Below are 19557 nucleotides of genomic sequence, written 5' to 3'. Positions count from 1 at the left end.
GCTGTGTGTACACAGAGCATGTGGAGAGTTGTTTGAATGTAAGACCAATGTCTGGACCTGACTGTAAACCCTCGAATTCCAGCAGGCCAGGCTTCAACACAAGTACTTGAATGCTAAGCATATTATAAAGCGTTCAAGATTAAGGAATGGCATGTATGACAACAAGATGAAGCTGATGATTATAACAGTGTATGTAAGGAATATATTTATCTAATCTTCTCTGTATAACAGCCTGAACACCCCCACTGCATCCACTCATCACAGATGCTCCATCATAGCACTGACTTAAAATGTCTTCTGGCTTGAAATCACTGGCAACCAAGTGGCTTAAGATGCGATCTGCTATATATTCAGCATCTAATTGTTCCATCTGTAAAAGACCAATTAAATGCTCCTCAGGCTTGGCTTTGCTCACAAAACGCACCATGAGGGACAGATTTTCAATATTACATTTATCACGGGTGCAATCGCTTTTAATACAAAACCTTTTTGAATCACAACTTTTATACTGCTTTTTGACTTGTGAGAGAACCATGCCAGTTAAGGCATCTATTACTTCGTTTTGGATACATTTAGATGTATATTTTGCATTCAGGGGAATAGAGTGTATAATTCCAGCTAGCTTTTTATTTTTCTTCAGAGTGTATTGGAAAAGCTTTAAAAATAAACCACTTGTTGAATCAAAAACATCTTCATTGTCGCCACGCAGGGGGAGTTCATTCACAACAAGAAATTGAATGACTTCTCCAATGCTTTTTAAGTAATATCGATTATTTTCTATTACTTTCGTATCTAATAAAAAGGCAATTGTATCTCCTCTTCCCCCTCTCTTAGATGCCTCTGCTAGAGCTAGTACAGCATATGTGTGAGCAATGCCTCTAGACAGTGGCATCAAGACACCCCCTTCCATCCAACACTGCTTTCACAACTTAAGTAGGGGTGTTGTTGACACATCAAGTAGCATCCGGCCTGCACAAGGGCCACGATACACTGGCCACTGAAGGCTTGAGCCAGATGCCTAGTGCAGCTCAAGGAACTCTTGGACCCTCGTGCCCCAAAACAAGCCTAGCTTTCATTTGGCTTCTGCCAGCTGCCCAGGCTGTAATGTCATATTTCCAGTATGAAAGATAAAGCATTAATCTGTAATGCAATACAGGAGAATGAGACACCCATCTATTGACTGAATTGCACAATGTGAAACTACAAAATCTGGGATCAAACCTGGCTTCCATGCTTGCACCAATTGTGTGATACTAGCCAAATCTTTATTTCCCTGAGCCTCCTTTATTCATCATCACATAAGAGGGAACCTTCAAATACATGTGTTCTAACTGTGCACCATACAAAACACCTTTTCTGTTTGATTTAGTATACTATAATAGTGCTTCATCTGCACTAAGATTATAAACCACAAGTACGGAGCACATAACAGGCTTTAAATCCAAATGGTCGCACACTGCTGACCTACCTGCGTGTTACCCCAAAGAACTGTGGTCCCTGTAGTCAGCGTCGGCGGATACACCTATGCTCGTGTCGTGAGTGCAAGTGTGAATAGCGTTAGCCATCCCTGGACACGTGTTTCGAGGTAGTTGCCTCTCGTCAGCAGGGAGTAGGAAAGAGTGTAGGGTTGCTGTGTAGGCTGCTAAAATCATTATCAGGTAAAGTACCTCTCGTAGCAACGCAGGTGCGTAACCTGAGTCCGTCGACTCCCCGGCTCATGGAGCCACTAAATAATTAAATCCAAATGGTCGCACACTGCTGACCTACCTGCGTGTTACCCCAAAGAACTGTGGTCCCTGTAGTCAGCGTCGGCGGATACACCTATGCTCGTGTCGTGAGTGCAAGTGTGAATAGCGTTAGCCATCCCTGGACACGTGTTTCGAGGTAGTTGCCTCTCGTCAGCAGGGAGTAGGAAAGAGTGTAGGGTTGCTGTGTAGGCTGCTAAAATCATTATCAGATAAAGTACCTCTCGTAGCAACGCAGGTGCGTAACCTGAGTCCGTCGACTCCCCGGCTCATGGAGCAACTAAATAATTAAATCCAAATGGTCGCACACTGCTGACCTACCTGCGTGTTACCCCAAAGAACTGTGGTCCCTGTAGTCAGCGTCGGCGGATACACCTATGCTCGTGTCGTGAGTGCAAGTGTGAATAGCGTTAGCCATCCCTGGACACGTGTTTCGAGGTAGTTGCCTCTCGTCAGCAGGGAGTAGGAAAGAGTGTAGGGTTGCTGTGTAGGCTGCTAAAATCATTATCAGGTAAAGTACCTCTCGTAGCAACGCAGGTGCGTAACCTGAGTCCGTCGACTCCCCGGCTCATGGAGCCACTAAATAATTAAATCCAAATGGTCGAACACTGCTGACCTACCTGCGTGTTACCCCAAAGAACTGTGGTCCCTGTAGTCAGCGTCGGCGGATACACCTATGCTCGTGTCGTGAGTGCAAGTGTGAATAGCGTTAGCCATCCCTGGACACGTTTTTCGAGGTAGTTGCCTTTCGTCAGCAGGGAGTAGGAAAGAGTGTAGGGTTGCTGTGTAGGCTGCAAAAATCATTATCAGGTAAAGTACCTCTCGTAGCAACGCAGGTGCGTAACCTGAGTCCGTCGACTCCCCGGCTCATGGAGCCACTAAATAATTAAATCCAAATGGTCGCACACTGCTGACCTACCTGCGTGTTACCCCAAAGAACTGTGGTCCCTGTAGTCAGCATCGGCGGATACACCTATGCTCGTGTCGTGAGTGCAAGTGTGAATAGCGTTAGCCATCCCTGGACACGTGTTTCGAGGTAGTTGCCTCTCGTCAGCAGGGAGTAGGAAAGAGTGTAGGGTTGCTGTGTAGGCTGCTAAAATCATTATCAGGTAAAGTACCTCTCGTAGCAACGCAGGTGCGTAACCTAAGTCCTTCGACTCCCCGGCTCATGGAGCCACTAAATAATTAAATCCAAATGGTCGCACACTGCTGACCTACCTGCGTGTTACCCCAAAGAACTGTGGTCCCTGTAGTCAGCGTCGGCGGATACACCTATGCTCGTGTCGTGAGTGCAAGTGTGAATAGCGTTAGCCATCCCTGGACACGTGTTTCGAGGTAGTTGCCTCTCGTCAGCAGGGAGTAGGAAAGAGTGTAGGATTGCTGTGTAGGCTGCTAAAATCATTATCAGGTAAAGTACCTCTCGTAGCAACGCAGGTGCGTAACCTGAGTCCGTCGACTCCCCGGCTCATGGAGCCACTAAATAATTAAATCCAAATGGTCGCACACTGCTGACCTACCTGCGTGTTACCCCAAAGAACTGTGGTCCCTGTAGTCAGCGTCGGCGGATACACCTATGCTCGTGTCGTGAGTGCAAGTGTGAATAGCGTTAGCCATCCTTGGACACGTGTTTCGAGGTAGTTGCCTCTCGTCAGCAGGGAGTAGGAAAGAGTGTAGGGTTGCTGTGTAGGCTGCTAAAATCATTATCAGGTAAAGTACCTCTCGTAGCAACGCAGGTGCGTAACCTGAGTCCGTCGACTCCCCGGCTCATGGAGCCACTAAATAATTAAATCCAAATGGTCGCACACTGCTGACCTTCCTGCGTGTTACCCCAAAGAACTGTGGTCCCTGTAGTCAGCGTCGGCGGATACACCTATGCTCGTGACGTGAGTGCAAGTGTGAATAGCGTTAGCCATCCCTGGACACGTGTTTCGAGGTAGTTGCCTCTCGTCAGCAGGGAGTAGGAAAGAGTGTAGGGTTGCTGTGTAGGCTGCTAAAATCATTATCAGGTAAAGTACCTCTCGTAGCAACGCAGGTGCGTAACCTCAGTCCGTCGACTCCCCGGCTCATGGAGCCACTAAATAATTAAATCCAAATGGTCGCACACTGCTGACCTACCTCCGTGTTACCCCAAAGAACTGTGGTCCCTGTAGTCAGCGTCAGCGGATACACCTATGCTCGTGTCGTGAGTGCAAGTGTGAATAGCGTTAGCCATCCCCGGACACGTGTTTCGAGGTAGTTGCCTCTCGTCAGCAGGGAGTAGGAAAGAGTGTAGGGTTGCTGTGTAGGCTGCTAAAATCATTATCAGGTAAAGTACCTCTCGTAGCAACGCAGGTGCGTAACCTGAGTCCGTCGACTCCCCGGCTCATGGAGCCACTAAATAATTAAATCCAAATGGTCGCACACTGCTGACCTACCTGCATGTTACCCCAAAGAACTGTGGTCCCTGTAGTCAGCGTCGGCGGATACACCTATGCTCGTGTCGTGAGTGCAAGTGTGAATAGCGTTAGCCATCCCTGGACACGTGTTTCGAGGTAGTTGCCTCTCGTCAGCAGGGAGTAGGAAAGAGTGTAGGGTTGCTGTGTAGGCTGCTAAAATCATTATCAGGTAAAGTACCTCTCGTAGCAACGCAGGTGCGTAACCTGAGTCCGTCGACTCCCCGGCTCATGGAGCCACTAAATAATTAAATCCAAATGGTCGCACACTGCTGACCTACCTGCGTGTTACCCCAAAGAACTGTGGTCCCTGTAGTCAGCGTCGGCAGATACACCTATGCTCGTGTCGTGAGTGCAAGTGTGAATAGCGTTAGCCATCCCTGGACACGTGTTTCGAGGTAGTTGCCTCTCGTCAGCAGGGAGTAGGAAAGAGTGTAGGGTTGCTGTGTAGGCTGCTAAAATCATTATCAGGTAAAGTACATCTCGTAGCAACGCAGGTGCGTAACCTGAGTCCGTCGACTCCCCGGCTCATGGAGCCACTAAATAATTAAATCCAAATGGTCGCACACTGCTGACCTACCTGCGTGTTACCCCAAAGAACTGTGGTCCCTGTAGTCAGCGTCGGCGGATACACCTATTCTCGTGTCGTGAGTGCAAGTGTGAATAGCGTTAGCCATCCCTGGACACGTGTTTCGAGGTAGTTGCCTCTCGTCAGCAGGGAGTAGGAAAGAGTGTAGGGTTGCTGTGTAGGCTGCTAAAATCATTATCAGGTAAAGTACCTCTCGTAGCAACGCAGGTGCGTAACCTGAGTCCGTCGACTCCCCGGCTCATGGAGCCACTAAATAATTAAATCCAAATGGTCGAACACTGCTGACCTACCTGCGTGTTACCCCAAAGAACTGTGGTCCCTGTAGTCAGCGTCGGCGGATACACCTATGCTCGTGTCGTGAGTGCAAGTGTGAATAGCGTTAGCCATCCCTGGACACGTGTTTCGAGGTAGTTGCCTCTCGTCAGCAGGGAGTAGGAAAGAGTGTAGGGTTGCTGTGTAGGCTGCTAAAATCATTATCAGGTAAAGTACATCTCGTAGCAACGCAGGTGCGTAACCTGAGTCCGTCGACTCCCCGGCTCATGGAGCCACTAAATAATTAAATCCAAATGGTCGCACACTGCTGACCTACCTGCGTGTTACCCCAAAGAACTGTGGTCCCTGTAGTCAGCGTCGGCGGATACACCTATGCTCGTGTCGTGAGTGCAAGTGTGAATAGCGTTAGCCATCCCTGGACACGTGTTTCGAGGTAGTTGCCTCTCGTCAGCAGGGAGTAGGAAAGAGTGTAGGGTTGCTGTGTAGGCTGCTAAAATCATTATCAGGTAAAGTACCTCTCGTAGCAACGCAGGTACGTAACCTGAGTCCGTCGACTCCCCGGCTCATGGAGCCACTAAATAATTAAATCCAAATGGTCGCACACTGCTGACCTACCTGCGTGTTACCCCAAAGAACTGTGGTCCCTGTAGTCAGCGTCGGCGGATACACCTATGCTCGTGTCGTGAGTGCAAGTGTGAATAGCGTTAGCCATCCCCGGACACGTGTTTCGAGGTAGTTGCCTCTCGTCAGCAGGGAGTAGGAAAGAGTGTAGGGTTGCTGTGTAGGCTGCTAAAATCATTATCAGGTAAAGTACCTCTCGTACCAACGCAGGTGCGTAACCTGAGTCCGTCGACTCCCCGGCTCATGGAGCCACTAAATAATTAAATCCAAATGGTCGCACACTGCTGACCTACCTGCGTGTTACCCCAAAGAACTGTGGTCCCTGTAGTCAGCGTCGGAAGATACACCTATGCTCGTGTCGTGAGTGCAAGTGTGAATAGCGTTAGCCATCCCTGGACACGTGTTTCGAGGTAGTTGCCTCTCGTCAGCAGGGAGTAGGAAAGAGTGTAGGGTTGCTGTGTAGGCTGCTAAAATCATTATCAGGTAAAGTACATCTCGTAGCAACGCAGGTGCGTAACCTGAGTCCGTCGACTCCCCGGCTCATGGAGCCACTAAATAATTAAATCCAAATGGTCGCACACTGCTGACCTACCTGCGTGTTACCCCAAAGAACTGTGGTCCCTGTAGTCAGCGTCGGCGGATACACCTATTCTCGTGTGGTGAGTGCAAGTGTGAATAGCGTTAGCCATCCCTGGACACGTGTTTCGAGGTAGTTGCCTCTCGTCAGCAGGGAGTAGGAAAGAGTGTAGGGTTGCTGTGTAGGCTGCTAAAATCATTATCAGGTAAAGTACCTCTCGTAGCAACGCAGGTGCGTAACCTGAGTCCGTCGACTCCCCGGCTCATGGAGCCACTAAATAATTAAATCCAAATGGTCGAACACTGCTGACCTACCTGCGTGTTACCCCAAAGAACTGTGGTCCCTGTAGTCAGCGTCGGCGGATTCACCTATGCTAGTGTCGTGAGTGCAAGTGTGAATAGCGTTAGCCATCCCTGGACACGTGTTTCGAGGTAGTTGCCTCTCGTCAGCAGGGAGTAGGAAAGAGTGTAGGGTTGCTGTGTAGGCTGCTAAAATCATTATCAGGTAAAGTACATCTCGTAGCAACGCAGGTGCGTAACCTGAGTCCGTCGACTCCCCGGCTCATGGAACCACTAAATAATTAAATCCAAATGGTCGCACACTGCTGACCTACCTGCGTGTTACCCCAAAGAACTGTGGTCCCTGTAGTCAGCGTCGGCGGATACACCTATTCTCGTGTCGTGAGTACAAGTGTGAATAGCGTTAGCCATCCCTGGACACGTGTTTCGAGGTAGTTGCCTCTCGTCAGCAGGGAGTAGGAAAGAGTGTACGGTTGCTGTGTAGGCTGCTAAAATCATTATCAGGTAAAGTACCTCTCGTAGCAACGCAGGTGCGTAACCTGAGTCCGTCGACTCCCCGGCTCATGGAGCCACTAAATAATTAAATCCAAATGGTCGAACACTGCTGACCTACCTGCGTGTTACCCCAAAGAACTGTGGTCCCTGTAGTCAGCGTCGGCGGATACACCTATTCTCGTGTCGTGAGTGCAAGTGTGAATAGCGTTAGCCATCCCTGGACACGTGTTTCGAGGTAGTTGCCTCTCGTCAGCAGGGAGTAGGAAAGAGTGTAGGGTTGCTGTGTAGGCTGCTAAAATCATTATCAGGTAAAGTACCTCTCGTAGCAACGCAGGTGCGTAACCTGAGTCCGTCGACTCCCCGGCTCATGGAGCCACTAAATAATTAAATCCAAATGGTCGAACACTGCTGACCTACCTGCGTGTTACCCCAAAGAACTGTGGTCCCTGTAGTCAGCGTCGGCGGATACACCTATGCTCGTGTCGTGAGTGCAAGTGTGAATAGCGTTAGCCATCCCTGGACATGTTTTTCGAGGTAGTTGCCTTTCGTCAGCAGGGAGTAGGAAAGAGTGTAGGGTTGCTGTGTAGGCTGCAAAAATCATTATCAGGTAAAGTACCTCTCGTAGCAACGCAGGTGCGTAACCTGAGTCCGTCGACTCCCCGGCTCATGGAGCCACTAAATAATTAAATCCAAATGGTCGCACACTGCTGACCTACCTGCGTGTTACCCCAAAGAACTGTGGTCCCTGTAGTCAGCATCGGCGGATACACCTATGCTCGTGTCGTGAGTGCAAGTGTGAATAGCGTTAGCCATCCCTGGACACGTGTTTCGAGGTAGTTGCCTCTCGTCAGCAGGGAGTAGGAAAGAGTGTAGGGTTGCTGTGTAGGCTGCTAAAATCATTATCAGGTAAAGTACCTCTCGTAGCAACGCAGGTGCGTAACCTGAGTCCTTCGACTCCCCGGCTCATGGAGCCACTAAATAATTAAATCCAAATGGTCGCACACTGCTGACCTACCTGCGTGTTACCCCAAAGAACTGTGGTCCCTGTAGTCAGCGTCGGCGGATACACCTATGCTCGCGTCGTGAGTGCAAGTGTGAATAGCGTTAGCCATCCCTGGACACGTGTTTCGAGGTAGTTGCCTCTCGTCAGCAGGGAGTAGGAAAGAGTGTAGGATTGCTGTGTAGGCTGCTAAAATCATTATCAGGTAAAGTACCTCTCGTAGCAACGCAGGTGCGTAACCTGAGTCCGTCGACTCCCCGGCTCATGGAGCCACTAAATAATTAAATCCAAATGGTCGCACACTGCTGACCTACCTGCGTGTTACCCCAAAGAACTGTGGTCCCTGTAGTCAGCGTCGGCGGATACACCTATGCTCGTGTCGTGAGTGCAAGTGTGAATAGCGTTAGCCATCCTTGGACACGTGTTTCGAGGTAGTTGCCTCTCGTCAGCAGGGAGTAGGAAAGAGTGTAGGGTTGCTGTGTAGGCTGCTAAAATCATTATCAGGTAAAGTACCTCTCGTAGCAACGCAGGTGCGTAACCTGAGTCCGTCGACTCCCCGGCTCATGGAGCCACTAAATAATTAAATCCAAATGGTCGCACACTGCTGACCTTCCTGCGTGTTACCCCAAAGAACTGTGGTCCCTGTAGTCAGCGTCGGCGGATACACCTATGCTCGTGACGTGAGTGCAAGTGTGAATAGCGTTAGCCATCCCTGGACACGTGTTTCGAGGTAGTTGCCTCTCGTCAGCAGGGAGTAGGAAAGAGTGTAGGGTTGCTGTGTAGGCTGCTAAAATCATTATCAGGTAAAGTACCTCTCGTAGCAACGCAGGTGCGTAACCTCAGTCCGTCGACTCCCCGGCTCATGGAGCCACTAAATAATTAAATCCAAATGGTCGCACACTGCTGACCTACCTCCGTGTTACCCCAAAGAACTGTGGTCCCTGTAGTCAGCGTCAGCGGATACACCTATGCTCGTGTCGTGAGTGCAAGTGTGAATAGCGTTAGCCATCCCCGGACACGTGTTTCGAGGTAGTTGCCTCTCGTCAGCAGGGAGTAGGAAAGAGTGTAGGGTTGCTGTGTAGGCTGCTAAAATCATTATCAGGTAAAGTACCTCTCGTAGCAACGCAGGTGCGTAACCTGAGTCCGTCGACTCCCCGGCTCATGGAGCCACTAAATAATTAAATCCAAATGGTCGCACACTGCTGACCTACCTGCATGTTACCCCAAAGAACTGTGGTCCCTGTAGTCAGCGTCGGCGGATACACCTATGCTCGTGTCGTGAGTGCAAGTGTGAATAGCGTTAGCCATCCCTGGACACGTGTTTCGAGGTAGTTGCCTCTCGTCAGCAGGGAGTAGGAAAGAGTGTAGGGTTGCTGTGTAGGCTGCTAAAATCATTATCAGGTAAAGTACCTCTCGTAGCAACGCAGGTGCGTAACCTGAGTCCGTCGACTCCCCGGCTCATGGAGCCACTAAATAATTAAATCCAAATGGTCGCACACTGCTGACCTACCTGCGTGTTACCCCAAAGAACTGTGGTCCCTGTAGTCAGCGTCGGCAGATACACCTATGCTCGTGTCGTGAGTGCAAGTGTGAATAGCGTTAGCCATCCCTGGACACGTGTTTCGAGGTAGTTGCCTCTCGTCAGCAGGGAGTAGGAAAGAGTGTAGGGTTGCTGTGTAGGCTGCTAAAATCATTATCAGGTAAAGTACATCTCGTAGCAACGCAGGTGCGTAACCTGAGTCCGTCGACTCCCCGGCTCATGGAGCCACTAAATAATTAAATCCAAATGGTCGCACACTGCTGACCTACCTGCGTGTTACCCCAAAGAACTGTGGTCCCTGTAGTCAGCGTCGGCGGATACACCTATTCTCGTGTCGTGAGTGCAAGTGTGAATAGCGTTAGCCATCCCTGGACACGTGTTTCGAGGTAGTTGCCTCTCGTCAGCAGGGAGTAGGAAAGAGTGTAGGGTTGCTGTGTAGGCTGCTAAAATCATTATCAGGTAAAGTACCTCTCGTAGCAACGCAGGTGCGTAACCTGAGTCCGTCGACTCCCCGGCTCATGGAGCCACTAAATAATTAAATCCAAATGGTCGAACACTGCTGACCTACCTGCGTGTTACCCCAAAGAACTGTGGTCCCTGTAGTCAGCGTCGGCGGATACACCTATGCTCGTGTCGTGAGTGCAAGTGTGAATAGCGTTAGCCATCCCTGGACACGTGTTTCGAGGTAGTTGCCTCTCGTCAGCAGGGAGTAGGGAAGAGTGTAGGGTTGCTGTGTAGGCTGCTAAAATCATTATCAGGTAAAGTACATCTCGTAGCAACGCAGGTGCGTAACCTGAGTCCGTCGACTCCCCGGCTCATGGAGCCACTAAATAATTAAATCCAAATGGTCGCACACTGCTGACCTACCTGCGTGTTACCCCAAAGAACTGTGGTCCCTGTAGTCAGCGTCGGCGGATACACCTATGCTCGTGTCGTGAGTGCAAGTGTGAATAGCGTTAGCCATCCCTGGACACGTGTTTCGAGGTAGTTGCCTCTCGTCAGCAGGGAGTAGGAAAGAGTGTAGGGTTGCTGTGTAGGCTGCTAAAATCATTATCAGGTAAAGTACCTCTCGTAGCAACGCAGGTACGTAACCTGAGTCCGTCGACTCCCCGGCTCATGGAGCCACTAAATAATTAAATCCAAATGGTCGCACACTGCTGACCTACCTGCGTGTTACCCCAAAGAACTGTGGTCCCTGTAGTCAGCGTCGGCGGATACACCTATGCTCGTGTCGTGAGTGCAAGTGTGAATAGCGTTAGCCATCCCCGGACACGTGTTTCGAGGTAGTTGCCTCTCGTCAGCAGGGAGTAGGAAAGAGTGTAGGGTTGCTGTGTAGGCTGCTAAAATCATTATCAGGTAAAGTACCTCTCGTACCAACGCAGGTGCGTAACCTGAGTCCGTCGACTCCCCGGCTCATGGAGCCACTAAATAATTAAATCCAAATGGTCGCACACTGCTGACCTACCTGCGTGTTACCCCAAAGAACTGTGGTCCCTGTAGTCAGCGTCGGCAGATACACCTATGCTCGTGTCGTGAGTGCAAGTGTGAATAGCGTTAGCCATCCCTGGACACGTGTTTCGAGGTAGTTGCCTCTCGTCAGCAGGGAGTAGGAAAGAGTGTAGGGTTGCTGTGTAGGCTGCTAAAATTATTATCAGGTAAAGTACATCTCGTAGCAACGCAGGTGCGTAACCTGAGTCCGTCGACTCCCCGGCTCATGGAGCCACTAAATAATTAAATCCAAATGGTCGCACACTGCTGACCTACCTGCGTGTTACCCCAAAGAACTGTGGTCCCTGTAGTCAGCGTCGGCGGATACACCTATTCTCGTGTCGTGAGTGCAAGTGTGAATAGCGTTAGCCATCCCTGGACACGTGTTTCGAGGTAGTTGCCTCTCGTCAGCAGGGAGTAGGAAAGAGTGTAGGGTTGCTGTGTAGGCTGCTAAAATCATTATCAGGTAAAGTACCTCTCGTAGCAACGCAGGTGCGTAACCTGAGTCCGTCGACTCCCCGGCTCATGGAGCCACTAAATAATTAAATCCAAATGGTCGAACACTGCTGACCTACCTGCGTGTTACCCCAAAGAACTGTGGTCCCTGTAGTCAGCGTCGGCGGATTCACCTATGCTCGTGTCGTGAGTGCAAGTGTGAATAGCGTTAGCCATCCCTGGACACGTGTTTCGAGGTAGTTGCCTCTCGTCAGCAGGGAGTAGGAAAGAGTGTAGGGTTGCTGTGTAGGCTGCTAAAATCATTATCAGGTAAAGTACATCTCGTAGCAACGCAGGTGCGTAACCTGAGTCCGTCGACTCCCCGGCTCATGGAACCACTAAATAATTAAATCCAAATGGTCGCACACTGCTGACCTACCTGCGTGTTACCCCAAAGAACTGTGGTCCCTGTAGTCAGCGTCGGCGGATACACCTATTCTCGTGTCGTGAGTACAAGTGTGAATAGCGTTAGCCATCCCTGGACACGTGTTTCGAGGTAGTTGCCTCTCGTCAGCAGGGAGTAGGAAAGAGTGTACGGTTGCTGTGTAGGCTGCTAAAATCATTATCAGGTAAAGTACCTCTCGTAGCAACGCAGGTGCGTAACCTGAGTCCGTCGACTCCCCGGCTCATGGAGCCACTAAATAATTAAATCCAAATGGTCGAACACTGCTGACCTACCTGCGTGTTACCCCAAAGAACTGTGGTCCCTGTAGTCAGCGTCGGCGGATACACCTATGCTCGTGTCGTGAGTGCAAGTGTGAATAGCGTTAGCCATCCCTGGACACGTGTTTCGAGGTAGTTGCCTCTCGTCAGCAGGGAGTAGGAAAGAGTGTAGGGTTGCTGTGTAGGCTGCTAAAATCATTATCAGGTAAAGTACCTCTCGTAGCAACGCAGGTGCGTAACCTGAGTCCGTCGACTCCCCGGCTCATGGAGCCACTAAATTATTAAATCCAAATGGTCGCACACTGCTGACCTACCTGCGTGTTACCCCAAAGAACGGTGGTCCCTGTAGTCAGCGTCGGCGGATACACCTATGCTCGTGTCGTGAGAGCAAGTGTGAATAGCGTTAGCCATCCCTGGACACGTGTTTCGAGGTAGTTGCCTCTCGTCAGCAGGGAGTAGGAAAGAGTGTAGGGTTGCTGTGTAGGCTGCTAAAATCATTATCAGGTAAAGTACCTCTCGTAGCAACGCAGGTGCGTAACCTGAGTCCGTCGACTCCCCGGCTCATGGAGCCACTAAATAATTAAATCCAAATGGTCGCACACTGCTGACCTACCTGCGTGTTACCCCAAAGAACTGTGGTCCCTGTAGTCAGCGTCGGCGGATACACCTATGCTCGTGTCGTGAGTGCAAGTGTGAATAGCGTTAGCCATCCCTGGACACGTGTTTCGAGGTAGTTGCCTCTCGTCAGCAGGGAGTAGGAAAGAGTGTAGGGTTGCTGTGTAGGCTGCTAAAATCATTATCAGGTAAAGTACCTCTCGTAGCAACGCAGGTACGTAACCTGAGTCCGTCGACTCCCCGGCTCATGGAGCCACTAAATAATTAAATCCAAATGGTCGCACACTGCTGACCTACCTGCGTGTTACCCCAAAGAACTGTGGTCCCTGTAGTCAGCGTCGGCGGATACACCTATGCTCGTGTCGTGAGTGCAAGTGTGAATAGCGTTAGCCATCCCCGGACACGTGTTTCGAGGTAGTTGCCTCTCGTCAGCAGGGAGTAGGAAAGAGTGTAGGGTTGCTGTGTAGGCTGCTAAAATCATTATCAGGTAAAGTACCTCTCGTAGCAACGCAGGTGCGTAACCTGAGTCCGTCGACTCCCCGGCTCATGGAGCCACTAAATAATTAAATCCAAATGGTCGCACACTGCTGACCTACCTGCGTGTTACCCCAAAGAACTGTGGTCCCTGTAGTCAGCGTCGGCGGATACACCTATGCTCGTGTCGTGAGTGCAAGTGTGAATAGCGTTAGCCATCCCTGGACACGTGTTTCGAGGTAGTTGCCTCTCGTCAGCAGGGAGTAGGAAAGAGTGTAGGGTTGCTGTGTAGGCTGCTAAAATCATTATCAGGTAAAGTACCTCTCGTACCAACGCAGGTGCGTAACCTGAGTCCGTCGACTCCCCGGCTCATGGAGCCACTAAATAATTAAATCCAAATGGTCGCACACTGCTGACCTACCTGCGTGTTACCCCAAAGAACTGTGGTCCCTGTAGTCAGCGTCGGCAGATACACCTATGCTCGTGTCGTGAGTGCAAGTGTGAATAGCGTTAGCCATCCCTGGACACGTGTTTCGAGGTAGTTGCCTCTCGTCAGCAGGGAGTAGGAAAGAGTGTAGGGTTGCTGTGTAGGCTGCTAAAATCATTATCAGGTAAAGTACCTCTCGTAGCAACGCAGGTGCGTAACCTGAGTCCGTCGACTCCCCGGCTCATGGAGCCACTAAATAATTAAATCCAAATGGTCGAACACTGCTGACCTACCTGCGTGTTACCCCAAAGAACTGTGGTCCCTGTAGTCAGCGTCGGCGGATTCACCTATGCTTGTGTCGTGAGTGCAAGTGTGAATAGCGTTAGCCATCCCTGGACACGTGTTTCGAGGTAGTTGCCTCTCGTCAGCAGGGAGTAGGAAAGAGTGTAGGGTTGCTGTGTAGGCTGCTAAAATCATTATCTGGTAAAGTACATCTCGTAGCAACGCAGGTGCGTAACCTGAGTCCGTCGACTCCCCGGCTCATGGAACCACTAAATAATTAAATCCAAATGGTCGCACACTGCTGACCTACCTGCGTGTTACCCCAAAGAACTGTGGTCCCTGTAGTCAGCGTCGGCGGATACACCTATTCTCGTGTCGTGAGTACAAGTGTGAATAGCGTTAGCCATCCCTGGACACGTGTTTCGAGGTAGTTGCCTCTCGTCAGCAGGGAGTAGGAAAGAGTGTACGGTTGCTGTGTAGGCTGCTAAAATCATTATCAGGTAAAGTACCTCTCGTAGCAACGCAGGTGCGTAACCTGAGTCCGTCGACTCCCCGGCTCATGGAGCCACTAAATAATTAAATCCAAATGGTCGAACACTGCTGACCTACCTGCGTGTTACCCCAAAGAACTGTGGTCCCTGTAGTCAGCGTCGGCGGATACACCTATGCTCGTGTCGTGAGTGCAAGTGTGAATAGCGTTAGCCATCCCTGGACACGTGTTTCGAGGTAGTTGCCTCTCGTCAGCAGGGAGTAGGAAAGAGTGTAGGGTTGCTGTGTAGGCTGCTAAAATCATTATCAGGTAAAGTACCTCTCGTAGCAACGCAGGTGCGTAACCTGAGTCCGTCGACTCCCCGGCTCATGGAACCACTAAATTATTAAATCCAAATGGTCGCACACTGCTGACCTACCTGCGTGTTACCCCAAAGAACGGTGGTCCCTGTAGTCAGCGTCGGCGGATACACCTATGCTCGTGTCGTGAGAGCAAGTGTGAATAGCGTTAGCCATCCCTGGACACGTGTTTCGAGGTAGTTGCCTCTCGTCAGCAGGGAGTAGGAAAGAGTGTAGGGTTGCTGTGTAGGCTGCTAAAATCATTATCAGGTAAAGTACCTCTCGTAGCAACGCAGGTGCGTAACCTGAGTCCGTCGACTCCCCGGCTCATGGAGCCACTAAATAATTAAATCCAAATGGTCGCACACTGCTGACCTACCTGCGTGTTACCCCAAAGAACTGTGGTCCCTGTAGTCAGCGTCGGCGGATACACCTATGCTCGTGTCGTGAGTGCAAGTGTGAATAGCGTTAGCCATCCCTGGACACGTGTTTCGAGGTAGTTGCCTCTCGTCAGCAGGGAGTAGGAAAGAGTGTAGGGTTGCTGTGTAGGCTGTTAAAATCATTATCAGGTAAAGTACCTCTCGTAGCAACGCAGGTGCATAACCTGAGTCCGTCGACTCCCCGGCTCATGGAGCCACTAAATAATTAAATCCAAATGGTCGCACACTGCTGACCTACCTGCGTGTTACCCCAAAGAACTGTGGTCCCTGTAGTCAGCGTCGGCGGATACACCTATGCTCGTGTCGTGAGTGCAAGTGTGAATAGCGTTAGCCATCCCTGGACACGTGTTTCGAGGTAGTTGCCTCTCGTCAGCAGGGAGCAGGAAAGAGTATAGGGTTGCTGTGTAGGCTGCTAAAATCATTATCAGGTAAAGTACCTCTCGTAGCAACGCAGGTGCATAACCTGAGTCCGTCGACTCCCCGGCTCATGGAGCCACTAAATAATTAAATCAAATGGTCGCACACTGCTGACCTACCTGCGTGTTACCCCAAAGAACTGTGGTCCCTGTAGTCAGCGTCGGCGGATACACCTATGCTCGTGTCGTGAGTGCAAGTGTGAATAGCGTTAGCCATCCCTGGACACGTGTTTCGAGGTAGTTGCCTCTCGTCAGCAGGGAGTAGGAAAGAGTGTAGGGTTGCTGTGTAGGCTGTTAAAATCATTATCAGGTAAAGTACCTCTCGTAGCAACGCAGGTGCGTAACCTGAGTCCGTCGACTCCCCGGCTCATGGAGCCACTAAATAATTAAATCCAAATGGTCGCACACTGCTGACCTACCTGCGTGTTACCCCAAAGAACTGTGGTCCCTGTAGTCAGCGTCGGCGGATACACCTATGCTCGTGTCGTGAGTGCAAGTGTGAATAGCGTTAGCCATCCCTGGACACGTGTTTCGAGGTAGTTGCCTCTCGTCAGCAGGGAGCAGGAAAGAGTATAGGGTTACTGTGTAGGCTGCTAAAATCATTATCAGGTAAAGTACCTCTCGTAGCAACGCAGGTGCGTAACCTGAGTCCGTCGACTCCCCGGCTCATGGAGCCACTAAATAATTAAATCAAATGGTCGCACACTGCTGACCTATCTGCGTGTTACCCCAAAGAACTGTGGTCCCTGTAGTCAGCGTCGGCGGATACACCTATGCTCGTGTCGTGAGTGCAAGTGTGAATAGCGTTAGCCATCCCTGGACACGTGTTTCGAGGTAGTTGCCTCTCGTCAGCAGGGAGTAGGAAAGAGTGTAGGGTTGCTGTGTAGGCTGCTAAAATCATTATCAGGTAAAGTATCTCTCGTAGCAACGCAGGTGCGTAACCTGAGTCCGTCGACTCCCCGGCTCATGGAGCCACTAAATAATTAAATCCAAATGTTCTTTGGGGTAACACGCAGGTAGGTCAGCAGTGTGCGACCATTTGGATTTTATTCACATAACAGGCTTGCTGCTCAGACTCCCCCACTACCAGCCTCCACCAGTGCCCCTCCTCTCTCCATAGCCCCTCCCCCATGAGGTCCCCCTCGGATTCCCTCATTGCCACCCTCCAACAGTGCCCACCATCTCTCCGTAGCCCCTCTCTCATATGCATTTTATTTGTTGTATAGCGCCACTTAGGTGTCACAGTACTTTACATCACGCACACATTATGCAGAGACAATGAATCATACAAGTATGTAAATCAGCCTATAGGGAATGTCACATACGCTAATGAGGATTACCAGGTGTAGGAATCACATGTCATCCATACTGCTGAGCAATATGTTTTAAGAGGGTTTGGGCTGGAGAAGCACAAACACAGGATTTACAGCATATCTCAGTGGTTGGGGTGTTGGCTTTACTGATTAGAATGTATATCTGCCCAAACAAACTCTTTATTGCAACATTCGAATAATGAAAGACTGGGAAAATTCGAACTAACTAGCAATACAATACAAGAAAAAACCTAATTATACCATTCTGCTTTGTATGCAGGTCTTTGATGACAGTCCATAGGTCACTGCCCTATGTTAGGATTGTAACTTCTGAACTGCAAGTAATCAAAGGATCTCTGTGACAAAGGTAGTTACCCACTGAGCTATCCACGTTAACTACAGTTTATCTGCATTTAAAAAACTTCAAACAGACAAAAGACTGCTATCCAGCAGCATCATTAATCCCCAGAGTTATCTGGACATTTTAATAGTTGTCGTGCGTCCTTGGCCGAACCAGTCAATGTAATGGTACAAACGATTTAAACATACCATTTAAAGGAAATATACACCGCACACAAAGTATGTGTCTTGCTCACAGATTTAAATAAAACACAATAGCCACACATTCTCTTACCTGCCCTTACGAACTCTGTCACAGCCCGATCTGATTAGCAGCTCTAGGGGCCACGAAGGTCAGGAAAATGAATCAGCATAAACAAACTCCTCTTCACCAGTGCTGAAAAGAATGAAATATCCTCGCAGCAGGACGGTACACAAATCCAGTGCCAACGAATGGATTTGGCCCCTTCCCCTATTGTACCTGCACGAGTGGGCGGGGACACATCCCACCTTACTAATAGGAGATGCATGATTGGGGGTGCAACTGCGAGCCCAGGCCCAATCAAGCAACTCCTAAAGAAAGAAGACAGATAACGTTCAGAGAACGTCTTAATTGCAGAGGCCATTTTCTGTTGGCCTTGCTGACGTCACTGCCAGGGCCAAGGTTCATGATTGGGTGGGCCAGGCTCATGTTTGGGTGGGCCGGGCCCACCCGGCCCACCCGGCCCACCCTCTAGAACCGGGCCTGCCGCCCGGGGCGTATCGCCTCCCCGCCCCACAAACACCTCCCAGCTACGCCACTGATAGCAGTTCTACATAGAGCGTTATCGGAATCCGAACACACGTGGATCCCAGTGGTGAAGGATCAGGCTCTGAGCTGAGCAAAGATGAATACGGTCTCAAACACCAACGACACGAAAATTCAGAACGAACTATGAACCCGGACCATGGACAGTAATAGCCAGCCGAGGGACCATGGTGACTGCCAGGAGAGGAGGCGATGAAGTATCCAGGAATATATCCTGGTTCAAAGAAGTGCCATCGGGGCAACCAGAGAGACCCGTGGGAGAACCTGCGGAGGGCGCCACCACCGATGCCCCTGGGAGTCCCGAGAATGCGGGGGGGCCAGCGGCCAGCCCGCCCGCTGGGGACGAACACCCCGCCGGTTCTCGGATGCGGGGATCACCCCAAAGGTACTGCCTAAGGCCCAATCCGCGCCCCAGCCAGCGCCTGAAAGACTTTGCCTGCTGAAGACCGCCAGACGCTGACACCGGAAGGCACGCAAGTATTCGCCACTCACGTGGTTGGAACTCTAGAACCTTTTGAATTGTGTGAACTATTGTAAAGTTGGTTGTTTTGTTCCTTTAACCAATTTGGATAGGGATGTAATATTCCACAGTCTAGTGTTTGTACCTTTCGTCACACCACATCCGCGTGCCAGGCGTGGCCCGCGGGGACGTAATAAACGGGGCCACCCGCTCGGGGGCGTGGTTCTTCAACGGCTATCCATTGTCGTGGTGTGTGGTCGCGCGCTAGCTCCGCGCTGCGCATAGCATCTGGGTCGCCCACAGTGTCCCCCAGAATAGCAACTCAACAAGAGGGACCCCTGGGTCTATAGAGAGTGGATTGGTGCTAAGGGGATGTCCTTTTTAAAGGACGGTTTCCTTCACCCACCGAACGTGGCGCGCTTCATCATAGAGTAACCACCTCACATTGTGAACCAAGTCACAATGCAAGCTACAACCCCCTCTCTAAAAGGGAAGAGCTCTGGGATGTTTTCTTTGACAAAGAAAGGTATACTAAACCCTGTGTGAGCAGGGCGTGGTGATGACCCCGGGGTCCTTTTCGTGTTGTTGATTCTTGATTAAAGGAGTCAACCGCTGCAGGTCTCTTAACCTCCTGGGGCATATTTACAATAACTGGTGCATCCCTGCATATGAGCAGGGATGCGCCAGTTATTGTGCGCCACAGCTCCGCCACCATGGATGCGCCGCATTTACAATGCGGCGCACCATGTGGCAAAAGCGGCACAAATGCGTGACGCCTCTGTGCCGTAAAAGTGGCGCATTGCTGGAGTTGCGTCGCAAGCGCGATGCAGCTCCAGCAATGCTCTGGGGGGCCCTATCCTGTTAATGCTGCGTCAATCCTTACGCCTGCTTCAGGCAGGCGCAGGGTTTTGACGCAGCATGGGCCTAAAAGTGACTGA

This window comes from Triturus cristatus, chromosome 6, assembly GCF_964204655.1.
Source record: "Triturus cristatus chromosome 6, aTriCri1.1, whole genome shotgun sequence".
Taxonomy (NCBI): domain Eukaryota; kingdom Metazoa; phylum Chordata; class Amphibia; order Caudata; family Salamandridae; genus Triturus; species Triturus cristatus.
This window is presented reverse-complemented; position numbering follows the sequence as displayed.